At 33.4% G+C, this 13583-nt stretch overlaps 1 pseudogene; it reads right to left on the bottom strand.

The window, feature by feature from the left end:
* Positions 1–894: 894 nt before the first annotated feature.
* LOC124886611 lies at positions 895–11451 on the bottom strand (annotated as a pseudogene).
* Between the last annotated feature and the right edge of the window lie 2132 nt (positions 11452–13583).

The following is a 13583-nucleotide window of genomic DNA, read 5'->3' as shown; positions in this document are numbered from 1 at the left end:
AATGTGGGTTATACATTGGACTCCATGTAGCTCACGTGGTTTATGTCGATTATAGGATCTCCCAGTGTATGTGTGTTTCCTTGTGTCTATGGTGAATGGTGAAGTGATTTGAAAGTGGAATTGTGAAAGTTATTCTTTCGAAAGATTTAAATGATATTTACATTATGAGAATTGATATTCTTGATGAACTGAAAGTGATTGACAAATTATATGATGACTCACATGTGTTATTGTACTTATTTCATCCTCTCATGATTATGATGATTTTCTTCGAGCTATGTGCGTCTTTCATACATCCTGTATATTTCTAATAAATATTTATGATGATGATGTTTATACAACTGCATACACCCCATATACTCGATTCCTTTCTATGGTACTGACCCACATCTTCGGATGTGGGCTGCATTTTCTCAGAATATAGGTTCAGGTGCTTAGTTCCAGGTTCAACAGTTATTCTTTGGGCATGCTGTTCTACATCCTCTGTTGTGGTGAGTCCTCATGTTCCGAGGACGTGATGTCTGATATTGGATTCACGGAATTGTTTACATTTGATAACTGAGTATGAGTCAGTTGGGGCATGTCTCAATGGCACGTTGGTTTTATTGATTTTCTTAGAGGCTTGTCAGACTAGTATAGATGTTGGGAGTTGACTAATAAGTCATATTTTATTATCTTTCTAAAATTCTTTTATTCTTAGATGATGATTACTCTGTTGATATTTGAGGGTTATTTATGGAAACCCCGTTGATTTGTGTTGAACTGAATGAAAATGGCTCAAAGGGTTAGCTTGGGGCTACTCGTAGCCTCAAGCATCGTGTGACGCTCTGAGACCTATTTTTGAGGTGTTACAGGCTGGAAGAACACAATACACTTCATCAGATTACATTGCGTTCAACCAATAGATGACCAATATGTTACAATAGATGGAACATCTGTTGCACAAATCTGCTGGAAGAATACAATACAGGTCTTGCTACTGGTTTGTGTTCTTCGAACAGATGGCAAATCTATTTTAACAAATGGTCTATCTATTGAAAATTTGACTAAAAACCGTTATTAATAAAAAAAAAAAAGGGTTATTGAAAAGGTGAAAAGTCATGAATTTTCAATTATTTAATAAAAAAATGGTTCATAAATAAATAATAAGAGAATAAATGATAAACACAATTTAAAACCGTAAATATGGTTATTTAATTTTAATTAACTGATGTTAATATTAAATAGACAAAAATTCATGACATTTCACCTTTTTGCTTTCAAATTTGTTTTTCTTTTAATTTAAACAATCGAAAAGTCACCAGTTTGAATTAACTAAGGTATAAGGAGATTATTAAAAAAGATGTCACCCTTGGTCCATCTGTTGCATCAGATAACCCATCTGTTGCACAGATGGACCATTTGTTGTAATAGATGTAAAATTTGTTGCCATAGATGGGTTATATGATGCAATAGATGAACCATACATTGCCACAACTCAATAAAAATGGATATTATTAAAAAACGATTATTGAAAAGGTGAGAAGTCTTCGATTATTTAATTTAGAAAAATGGTTATTTAATTTTAAGACTAATTAATATTTAAGATACTAAAAGTCATGACTTATAACAATAATCAAAAAGTCACCAGTTTGATTTAATTAAGTCGTGACTTGTCACAGTAATCAGAAAGTCAATAGGTTGAATGTAATTAATAAAATGGAGGTGAATAGTCGTGACTTTTTGCCTACCACATTTAGATTCAATCCTCTATAAATAGGTCTCTCTGTACTGATTCATTCTACTCCACTTTATTTATTTTTTATATTTTATTTTTTGTATTACATCTTCAGCCACTTCTCTTCAAAGAGCATATTCCTTTCTCATTGAGGTAAGGTTGTTTTTCTTTTTTGGTAAATCTACACTCCTTTATTTACTTTTGTGTTTACGGTTTTTGTCAATTCATGTGTGTTCTAGATATGGTTGATCATGTTTGGGACATTGCTATTTTGTGTGACACCATGCGGCAACGTCAGAGGCAGGTTAATGAACTCCAGTGGAAGTTAGTCATCATAAGAGCAAGGATGTTCCGAGAGATTCGCAGGCTAAGAAGAGTCATGCTGCTGTCGGTTGATGATTGGTCGGCTAAGAATAATAATAATAATGATAATAATAATAATTAGGTTATATTTATTATTTTAGCGTATGTATTTTTATTTTTCTATATCGGATCTACCTACCTAATGTATTTTATTTTATTTTTTTAAAAATTTTATGTTTGGTCGACTTTGACTTTTAAATTCTTATTTAATTTTTATTCTGTGTATTTCTTCTTCTCATCAAACATGTCGATGGTTAGAGGTAAGGAATAATTTTGAATCAATTAGCAATAGCATGAGTTTAGAGTTCTTTCAACAGATGGACCATATGTTGAAATAGATTATTCCTCTATTAGGTTTGTGGCAGGAACTGTATTGTGTTGTTCCAATAAATTACCCATCTGTTGCAAAAGATTGGTCATCTATTGGAGGAACACATTCTAATTTGATGAATTGTATTGTGTTCTTCCTGCAAATGTCCATCTGTTGCAACAGATGGGTAATCTGCTAAAAATAATTTTGTGGTCTGTTGTATTTAGTTCCTATTTTACCTTTTTTTATTGATGTACAAGTTAATAAGAAAGATAGTTTATATAATTAATAATAGCATTTACGTTCACAAAAGTGAGTTAAAAATATCAAAGTCCATAACAAACAACAACACAAGTTTTGTTATTACAATGATCATGGTGGATTATGATCTGGGCATGTAGTTCTTTTGTGGCCAACGTTCTTACATACGGAGCACTTGTTTTTTTATGAAAATGATTATTCGGCTCCACGCCTCCTCTTATATTGCTTTTTTCCCGGTTTAATAGTGTTTGGATCAATATATGGAGGAGGTATTAATCTCCCCAAAAGTTCTACAGGAACAACCTAAGATTCTTCGGGAGGCACTGGATTAATGTTCTCACTATATGTCATTATATATCTTTCCACCTAATAATATGGAGACAAGCACTCATAAATTTTAGTTCCATATTATGCACCGTATTGGGCTCGAATCGTTGCCATAGCATGTGGACAGGGTATTTTGTCCAAGTCAAAAACTCTGCACATACAGAATCTTATTTGAAGATTGACCGTGGCAACATCACCATGACTGTCAATACCAAACTTGTAATTTACTATTTGATGAGCAAATAACCTATTCCCCAAATGGACGTTCGTTGATATTTGTTTTCCCGCTTCTAGAACAAATATGGTTCCTGCGTTCGCGAACTGCATACGCCTTTCGTGAAATAATTTGTCATTCTTCTTGTTTATTTCATTAAATAGCACCATGATGGGAAATTCTCTATCAACTCCAAATAATGAATTCACTGATTCAACAATGTTTAATGTCATAATATTATATCTATACAAAAGAATCACTTAGTACGACATCATACTAAACTTGTAACTCAAACAATACATTAAATTCATAAGAATGTACCTATTTGCCGAAAAGAATGCCTGGATCCATCTCTCGAAACTAACTCATACGTGATGTTCTGCTACCTTGGGATGCATATCTATTATTTGATTGAAATGGTCAAAAAACTCATATCTATTATATGTTTTAGCTGTTCTATAAAAAAGGGTCACAGCCCTTTTGTTGGTAAAGTTGTTTCAAATATTATCTCCAAGATGACTCATACAACAACCAAAGTGAGCTGAAGTGTAGAAAATTGAACTCATCTTTGGGATACTTGGATTCTATCCGAAATAAAACACAACTCTTCAGTATCTTCGACGCAGCTTCACATTTGTTCAAAAAAATATTCATACGAGTCATCACATTCCTTGTCTTCTACACAAAAAGCACAGGAAAGATGTGACTCTCCGCATCCTGTGTCACTGCCTCTAGCAAAACTCCATGATACTTTCTCCTCAAGAAGGTCCTGTCGATGTCTATGACTTTTCACAAATGTTGAAACCAAGAATTCAAGAACCATAGGATAGAAAAAAGTACTTGAACCTTCCGTTTTCATCAACATGCAACCCCGTCTTACTTCCAGGATTTGTGGACTCAAACATCTAACGGTAGGCAACGAGGACTAGGGGACGGCGTTTGGTATTTGTTTTGGTATTTTAAAAAATTAGGTTCGGTAATCGGTATTTGAAAATAGATACCACATATCATACTTATAAATATCGGCTCGGTAATTCGATAATCGATAAACTAAACTTTGATTTGGTCTGGTATTTGGTAATACCATATTATAATTGGAGATGTGCAAATGTATGTTTAAACTTCAAAGAGTATATTTAATAGAAATCTTATTTATTATATTTATATATATATATATATATATATTAGGTAAATACCAAATACGAAATGGTCTTAATATCATGTACCAAACCCAATCCCGAATACCAAAATGTTGAAATTTAACTCCCAAATACCATACCAAATACCAAATTATCGAATAGCAATTACCAAATTTTTTGATTCGGTTTGGTAATTTAATTTTTTTTATTTTATGTCCAGTCCTATCAAGGACTGCATACTCGTGCTCGTATGCCCCCCTAACCAAGTCCTTGGCAATCCCCATAGCCGTATATATCTTTCAATAACTGACCATAACACTCAATTCTGTAAGGAGTTGATTGACCATATTACTTGTAGAAGGGCGTTTGCCATTGGGGAATCTATTCTGGAAACATTGACCGAGGACCTCTGTTGTGGCATGAGGATTATGGCTCGTAATGTGATACGAACCACATGTATAATACTTTTGATAAACATTAATGAAGAATCTTTCAGATCTTAAGTATTTCACAACCCTCAGCCACCACTTGCAGGTCAGATTAGCACAACTGAAAGAAAAGGCTTTGCTCGAATTAATCACCTTCTTTACTCTGAAATCTTTTTTTAAAGCAAGCAATAAACAAAGAAGTTCATAGTTCTTTATTATCCTTGAATTACATTCCCTTGTAAAAACCACTCTCGTCATCTTGACGATTGCCCGACTGTGTTGATTGAAGTTGCCCACCGTATTGCTCGAAATAACGGGCGTAGGTGTTTGATCATCATCTGAAATATTTATGTCCAAATCATCCAACTTATCATCAAAGATGTCTTGTTGTTATTCTTTTACATTCTGTTTCTCATTCTCTCTCGATTTTTCAACCACGTATACCCTTGACACCAGCTTAGCTGGATTGCTAAGATAAGCATGCAACCGAACCTGATACCTGATTGGTTATCTTGAAAGGTAGTACTCTTTGATTTTCAAAGGAACTATGCATGTAGCTGATGACGAGTTCTTCTGGTTGACAATTAGTCCACAATAGCTAATGATTAAATTCAAAAAATCATCATACAAAACATTACTTTGAACTGTCGTAGCTATTATCTCTAGAATTTCACCCTCCTTCCAATGCCATACATATCGATTGCTCTTCTCGATCCATTCACCATGGCAATCCACCCCTATTGTTATTGATCCCTCTATTAGTGGTACCTAAATAAAGACATTTATTAAAAAAAGTTAATAATGACATCATAATAAAATTAATAGTGTTTTTATAGTGTCGTAACATGAACCCCAACAGATGAGTAATTTGTGGTAACAAGTGAATAATATGTTGCAACAGGTAAGTTATATGTTGCAACAGATGACTTTAACTTGTTGGTAATTTATGTTATTGTACTATAGAACTTGAATTTGATTCCAACAGATGAGTCATCTGTTGGAATAGGTGACTCATATGTTGCAATAGATTATACATCTATTGCAATAGATGATTAACCTGCTCGAATCTACTACAGAACCTTTGAAGTTGATTCCAATAGATAAGTCATCTGTTGCAAAAGATCACTGACCTATTACAACAGATGACATATTTGTTGAAATCAACTTCAGGTTCTACTGCAATAAGTGAGTGATTTGTGCCATTGGATGACTCCTCTATTGCAACAGATAACTTGTTTGTTGCAACAGATGAACCATTTGTTCGATTCATGTTACAGCACTATAGATCCATAAACATGAATCCAACATATGAGTCTTCCGTTGCAACAAATAACTCATATGTCGCAACAGATGAGTCATCTATTGAAATAGATGAATTTTTTGTTGGGTTCATGATCGGGTTCTATCCGTTGTTTTAAAAACAGCAGTAGTAGTGTACCCAAATGACAAATTCAACTAAAAATTATAATTTTACTTACCAATGTCGCCTATGAAGTAATGTCAAAGTGATGTACGAAACTAAATTTGACCTAAAAAATTGGTAAAGTAGCATCAGTAACGGTAACAACAACAACAATGGTAAACAAGAAGAAGATAATGATAATAATGAAGAAGATGATGATGATGATAATGAAGCACAAGATGATGAATAAAGTAGCAACAACAAAAATAGGGAAGAAAGAGAAAACAACAAATAATGAGAAGAGAGAGAAAACACGTATTTTTTCATTCTGTTTCTAGTTATATTAGATTTTACTTGAATCAAAGTGTAAATTAAAAAACTTGTGGGTTATTCTCAAATTTTTTCAACTTTCTTAATTACTAAGAAAGTAATTGTCAACTACACTCAATTTTTAAAACTTAAGTCACCTACACCTCATTTCAAAACTCTTTTGTCACTTTTAGCTAAATTACCCAATTTATAATCAATGTCGGCCACTTGATTGTTACCAAGAACCACAAGCCAAGCTTTATTACCATTCAACTGTATTATTAGAATTATATTTAATTTATATTCTCATTTACATCCGATAGTTTTCTTCCCCAGATGAAGAAACTCTAATGTCCATAGAGGGTGATGTACAGTATCATAAAATTTTGTATGTTCAGTACCTGCAGGTATGGCTGCCAAAAAACACTTGTGTCTAGAAGAAAAATTATTGCAAGTCAATTAGTTAGCTATAGGATACGACGTACCAAAGGACTGTGAATTAGTGGGTGAGGAACATTGCTTTGGGATATTTGTGCATCGATTAGCATGATATTGAGTTGTGTAACATACATAATCTTTTAGTCTAGCGGACACTTTATGATTTTGATGCCCCCAACCAAGAGCATCACTCACAGTAGTAGAAATTTCTATATCTATAATATCAGAACTTGTGTTCATATTTTCCTCCTGAGTGGGACTAGGACAAATAATCTCTATGCTCCTATTTTCATTAATATTAGGAAAAAGTTTGACAGGGTGAGCGATCGATCATTTTACAAAGTAGGAGTATCCAGCAAAGTAGTGTTCTCACAGGTAGTCACCAAACTAGCATAAGGGGAGATTTTTTTCATTTAAAGTGACATCACGAGACAAAAAAATCTCCAATCTATAAATCATATGCACACCGTACTTTCTTTCCAAAAGGACATCCAACAAAAACATATCGACGAAGCTGGATCCAAACTTATCGTTATTACAAGACTTATATTGAGTAAAACATAGACAACCAAATACTTTTAGAGACTTATATGAAGATTCTTTTTCAAAAAAATTATTTTATAAGGAGTCTTTTCATTCAATATAGGAGTAGGAGTTCGATTAATAAGATGAAATACGGTCAAAACACATTCTCCCCAAAATAAGATTGGCAAATTAGCTTGAAAATGGAGAGCACATGCCACATTCAAAATATTGTGATGCTTCTGTTCCAATCATCCATTTTGATAAGAGGTATCAACACAAGTTGTTTGGTGCAATATTCCTTACTCCATATAGAAAGTATGAAGACAAATAAATTCTTTACCGTTATCACTTCTAAGTATTTTCACCCTTTTCCAAATTGAGCTATAATCATGGAACAAAATTCTTTAATCGTATGAGTAACCTCACTTTTCTCGGCTATTAAGTAGACCCACACACCACAACAAAAATCATCCACAATAGTAAGAAAATACATTACACCACGTGAAGAAGGAACTCGATAAGGGCCCCACACATCACAATGACTTAATTCAAACAAATCAACACTTTTATTCATAATATAAGAAAAAATTTCTCATGTTGATTTTGCACTTAAACAAACACTACCCAATTTATCTACTCTATTACAATTACTAATTCTAGTAAGAAGAGAAACTATCTTATCGGAGGGATGACCAAGTCGACGATGCCATAAATCAAAATTGTCCATCTTATGGGTGTTATTTGTTTTTGCTTGTGCTCGTGCCTCTAAATAATATACCCAACCTCACCAGTCACTGTCCTCAAAGTCTGGTCCTGTATCACACAAAGCTTCTTAGAAAATATGAGTAAACAATTATTTTCAATCGTAAGCTTAAACATAAAAATTAAATTGCATTTTAACTGAGGTACATAAAGAACATGGTGCAGTTTTATATTATTTATGAGTGTAACAGTTCCCGTCTTTAAAGCAACAGTCATTGAACCATTTGGAAGGTTGACCAAGTATGGTGGCTCATCGCATAAGTCATTTAATAATAGAGCATTGCCACTCATATGATGAGATGCCCCAATGTCGACAATCTAGCGAATTTCAAGAACTTTACTTGTCAATTTTTCATGGTTCTAATTATGGAAATTAAGCATAGACAGAAGCGCACTCTGTTGATCATTAGAAAACACCATCCAAACATGCACATTTGCCTTTGCTTTATCATTTGATCTGATTGTTTGTGCAATATTGGCAACTGTGGAAATTCCACATCCAGTAGTGCAATTGTAGGAATTAAACATAGATTGCAGTGCACTTCATTCGTCATTAGATAACCCTATCTAAGCATTCACATCTAGCTCTATCTTACCATTTGTTCTGATTGATTGCACAACATTGGCAACTGATGCAATTCCATGTCCAGTGCCACCATGTCCAAAATTACCAGAGTTTTTAGATCATCCACCACAACCACGTCCAGTAGTCCTTCCTCTTCCTCATCTTGTACCCCATCATTCAGGATACCCAATTAATAGAAAATATTTTTTTGTTTCATGTCCAAATTTCCCGCAATTAGCACGTAGTGGTTTATCCAAGTTATTAGATAATACGTCACTACAGTTGCGCGAGCAGGAGATAAGGACTGTATAGCAAAGGCTACATCTGAACCTCCTTAGCTCAAGCAACATTCTGATGTTGCTCCTCTTGTATAATCATGGCATAAACTCTATTTAACGTGAGCAAAAGTTCTGTGCTCATATGTTGGAACAAGTCCCATCAAGAATTGATGAACTTTCCCTTTTTCTCATTCTTTTACAAGTTACTTTGCTACCCCACAAGTACACCCAATGCATATGCATATTGGATTTTTAGTGTAGCCTAGAAGTTCTTCCCACTTGATTTTTAGTTTACCATGGTATGCAGCAATGGTTTGTCCTGCTTGCTTGTAAGATGCAAGTTCACTTTTTAGCTGAGGTATTCTCATGTTGTTACCAACTGAAATCGTTCTCGCAAATTTTCCACTGTTCTTTAATGATTTCCATATAAGAAAATGTCGAACGAAGTGGCATATCTATGGTGTTAAAGTCCAAAGCAACCAATGTCGAATTAAAGGCATACCAATCATCAAGTTCAAATCCTTCTTCCATGGGTTGTGTAATTAGTCCATCGATAAAACCAAATTTGTTTTTGGCTTTAAAAGCATTTCTCATAGCCTTAGCCCATTCAACATAGTTGTCGCCCTTCATAACCATGGGAGTTATGCATATTCTCGTGTGATCTGCCGAAAGCAAGAAATACAAAGATGTCAAATTATTCACAGGAGTTCTGCAACTTCTTGATCCACTGCCTGTCACTGTTCTTATTTTTATCGTCGCCAAACATCTCCTAATTTATTTATTTTTTTTTTTGGGGGGGGGGGGTTATGGCTCTTGATAGCATGAAAAAATTTACAGAAGTTATTGTTGCTTTTTGTCGTGGTTTATTGAATGTTGTAGGCAAAATTATATACAAACCCTAAACCTTACTAACCAAGAAAACTATAGTACATAAGGCAAAGTCTCTTAAATATATACAACTTCTTAAAATATTCTACCGCCTATTTACACTGTTGGTTTTTAGCTTTAAAATTGGAGAAATAACACAGAAAGAGTTGGAGAAAAATAAAATACGATAATAGTATTGTCAAAGGGAATTGTTTTTATTAATAACTCAAAACATATATTTATAGCTAACTTTCTAACTACACTCCAATTTAAATTGGGATAACTAATTATTATTCAAATAAAGGGACAACTAATTCCTAAGTCACATAGGACTCTAATAATTAAAAATTTCTAAAAATATCTATTCCTACTTTATTCTGAGACATATTTTCAACACTCCTCCTTGGATCAGAAATTGCTCAGCTTTGGTTGAATTTGACCTCTTGAATAAATCTGTCAATTCATCTTTGTTCTTGCAAGGCTTGTGTGCATCTTCTGAAATTGTTTTGATTGCAATATTCTCTTTTCCTTATGTAGGAATATAGTCACCATTCCCAATTCTGACTTTCTTATTTTTCAAAGACAGAAACTCTTTGAAAAGAGTTTTGTCATATGTGTGGTTTGTACAGCCACTGTCAATCGTCCAAAAATCAGATTTCTTGGTTGAAGAATATGTTTCCACAAATAAGTGATCTTTTTCTTCTTTTTTAGTGACTTGGGCATCTGCGTCATCTTCTTGATATTTGGTTTTGCAAATAACAGCTTCATGGCCAAGTTGATTGCAGATATTACATTCTGCAACTGGTCTATTCAAATATTTAAATAGAGGATGACCTATTTTGCCACAGTGCTGGCAAGGTGGGTAATTATTACCCTTCCTTTGAGTCTTATAGTTGGCCGCCAAAGCTCCTTCAACCATACCATCTTGTCTCATAAGCCTCCTTTGCTCTTGCGCCTGCAACGTATTTAACAATTTTACCAAGGTAATCTTAGATAGGTCTTTTGAGTTTTCCAAGGAAATTATTGATGCTTCGTATCTTTCAGGCACAGTAACAAGAATTTTTTCAACAATTCCTGGATCTTTAAATTTTGTGCCAAGCAATCCTACCTTATTAACAATGCCAAGAAGACAGTCTGAGTACTCTTTGACAGTCTATGAGTCCTTCATCTTTTGCAATTTGAATTTCCTTATTAGATTCAATACTTTCATGCCTCGTATTATTTCATCTCTGGTATATTTTTCCTTCAGATAATCCCAAATTTCTTTTCGTGATTTAAGGGTCATAATTCTCATGAAAATTATTGGAGACAGACTAGCAAACAAAGTTGCTTTTGCCTTTGATTTTCTGATTTTCTTTTCCTTTTGGCTTTTGATTTGGGCCACCGTGGGATTATCGGGCAATGGAAAAACATCATAATCCTCCTCTACGGCCTCCCAAAGATCTAAAGCCTCAAGATAAGTGTCTATTCTTACTGCCCAAAGATGGTAATTCTCACCGTCAAAGACAGGAGGAGCTATTTGGGAAAAGTTGTTTTCAGAATTCATCTCTCACAGATCCCTCAAGAAACTGGCTCTTGATACCAATTGTTGGTTTTTAGCTTTGAAATTGAAGAAATAACAGAGAAAGAGTTGGAGAAAAATAAAATACGACAATAGTATTGTCAAAGGGAATTTTTTTTATTAATAACTCAAAACATATATTTATAGCTAACTTTATAACTACACTCCAATTTAAATTGGGATAACTAATTCTTATTCAAATAATAAAGGGACAACTAATTCCTAAGTCACATGACTCTAATAACTAAAAATTACTAAAAATATCTATTCCTACTTTATTTCTGAGACATATTTTCAACATACACTTGTACTAAATCTCTTAATACGTGGAGATTTTCCAATAGTTCTATACAACTGCTAAAATCTCAAAATTCTTGATCTTTCTCGGAATTAATATGATGGACCATTGCCTAAATGACCTTCATCGAATGTCTAAGCTAACTCACTTGGATCTCACTAGAAACTTCTTCAGTGGTACCATTCCAGTAGTTGCTGCTCAGCTTTCCAAATTGTGGGAGTTGTTTCTTGGTTGGAACAATTTGAAAGGCTAAACACTCCCAGAAATTAGAAATCTTTCAAACCCTGAGCTCTTGGATATATCATACACAGAGAGTTTTGAATTATCTACCATTCCTGCATTGAAAAATTTGAAAGAACTCCGTCTTAAACAGTTAAATTTGATTGGAAACATACCAGAGACCTTTTCTGGACTTTCCCATCTTGAAGTCAATCTTTCAAGCAATTATCTCAATGGGACAGTTCCGGGTTTTATGTTTAGTTTGAAAATTTTGAGATATTTATATCTTGATCGTAATCAACTTTCTGGCAACTTACCAATCCCAGCTGGAGAGTCACAAATGTTGCTAATAGCAAATATTACTTGTAATCTTTTACCTGGAAAAATCCCATCACAGCTTAATCTTGATAGATACACTTATGACTTCTTTGGTAATGTTGACTTCTGTACTTCTTACTCAGGCCATGTTCGTGTTCCATCTCAAGTAGGGCTGGGCATAAACAAGGGCGGCTCAAGCACATTGGTGGCCCAAGGCGAAAGTTGAATGAGAGGCCTTAAACTCAATAACAATAAAAGTTATATACGTTTTTATCTAAAATCTATTTTTCTAGCCTTTTGACATATTAAATTCTAACAAATAGTTTAAACACAATGTGTACTATCAAATAAAAAAATATAAAATATAAAAATAATATAAAAAGTTAGAATGATATTATCCGATTCAAAAAATATGAAGGCTTGATCAATGATCCCAAATATCTTTTAGCTACTTTAAAATATGTTTTTCAAATTTAAAACATGAACTATGTTCTCTACTTCTCTTCGAAGTGAAATTATCAATAAAGTAAAAATATTATCAATAATATTTAGATTTTGATGCTAACCTTTTGAGTCTTTGAAAGTGGAAAAAGAGAATAAAGAATACTAGAAGAAACGGAGATGAGTGAACATGAATACGAGAGAAAAGATGAGAAAAGCGGGTAAATAAAAAGGGAATTAAAAGATCAAAATGAAAGAAAACGTTTTTTATGGAAAAAGTAAAAGAGATGTCAACTAAATAATAAATTACTTATCCATTGACTGTAACAAAAATTTCTTATTTTTAAGTTTTTTTATTTTTTTTATCTATACTTTTTTAGCTGCCCACCTACTTAAAAAAACTTTTTATAATTTTTTTTACACTACTAATATACTAAGTGGTAGAAAATGGGGCCCCCATAAATGGAGGTCTTAGACAACTGCCTAATTTTTTTTAATTATTAGCCGGCTCTGGACATAAAATACCAAAAATTGAATTACTGAATCGAATTAAAAAATTTGGTAATTGTTATTTGATAATTCAGTATTAGGTATTTTATTTGGGAGTAAAATTTCAATATTTTGATATTCGTGATTGAATTTGATACAAGATATTAATACCATTTCGTATTCGGTATTTACCAAATATGAAATTTTATATATATATATATATTGGATTAGTTAGACACACACAAGTAAAGCCAATTTAATAATGGACGCTTATCTGAGTAAGAAGACGATGGCTCCTATTATTGGTGAGCAATCTCCTCTACACGTTATCTTTGGGCGTTTTACTCTCTTT

This window comes from Capsicum annuum, chromosome 8 (assembly GCF_002878395.1).
Source record: "Capsicum annuum cultivar UCD-10X-F1 chromosome 8, UCD10Xv1.1, whole genome shotgun sequence".
NCBI classification, from domain to species: domain Eukaryota; kingdom Viridiplantae; phylum Streptophyta; class Magnoliopsida; order Solanales; family Solanaceae; genus Capsicum; species Capsicum annuum.
This window is presented reverse-complemented; position numbering and strand designations above follow the sequence as displayed.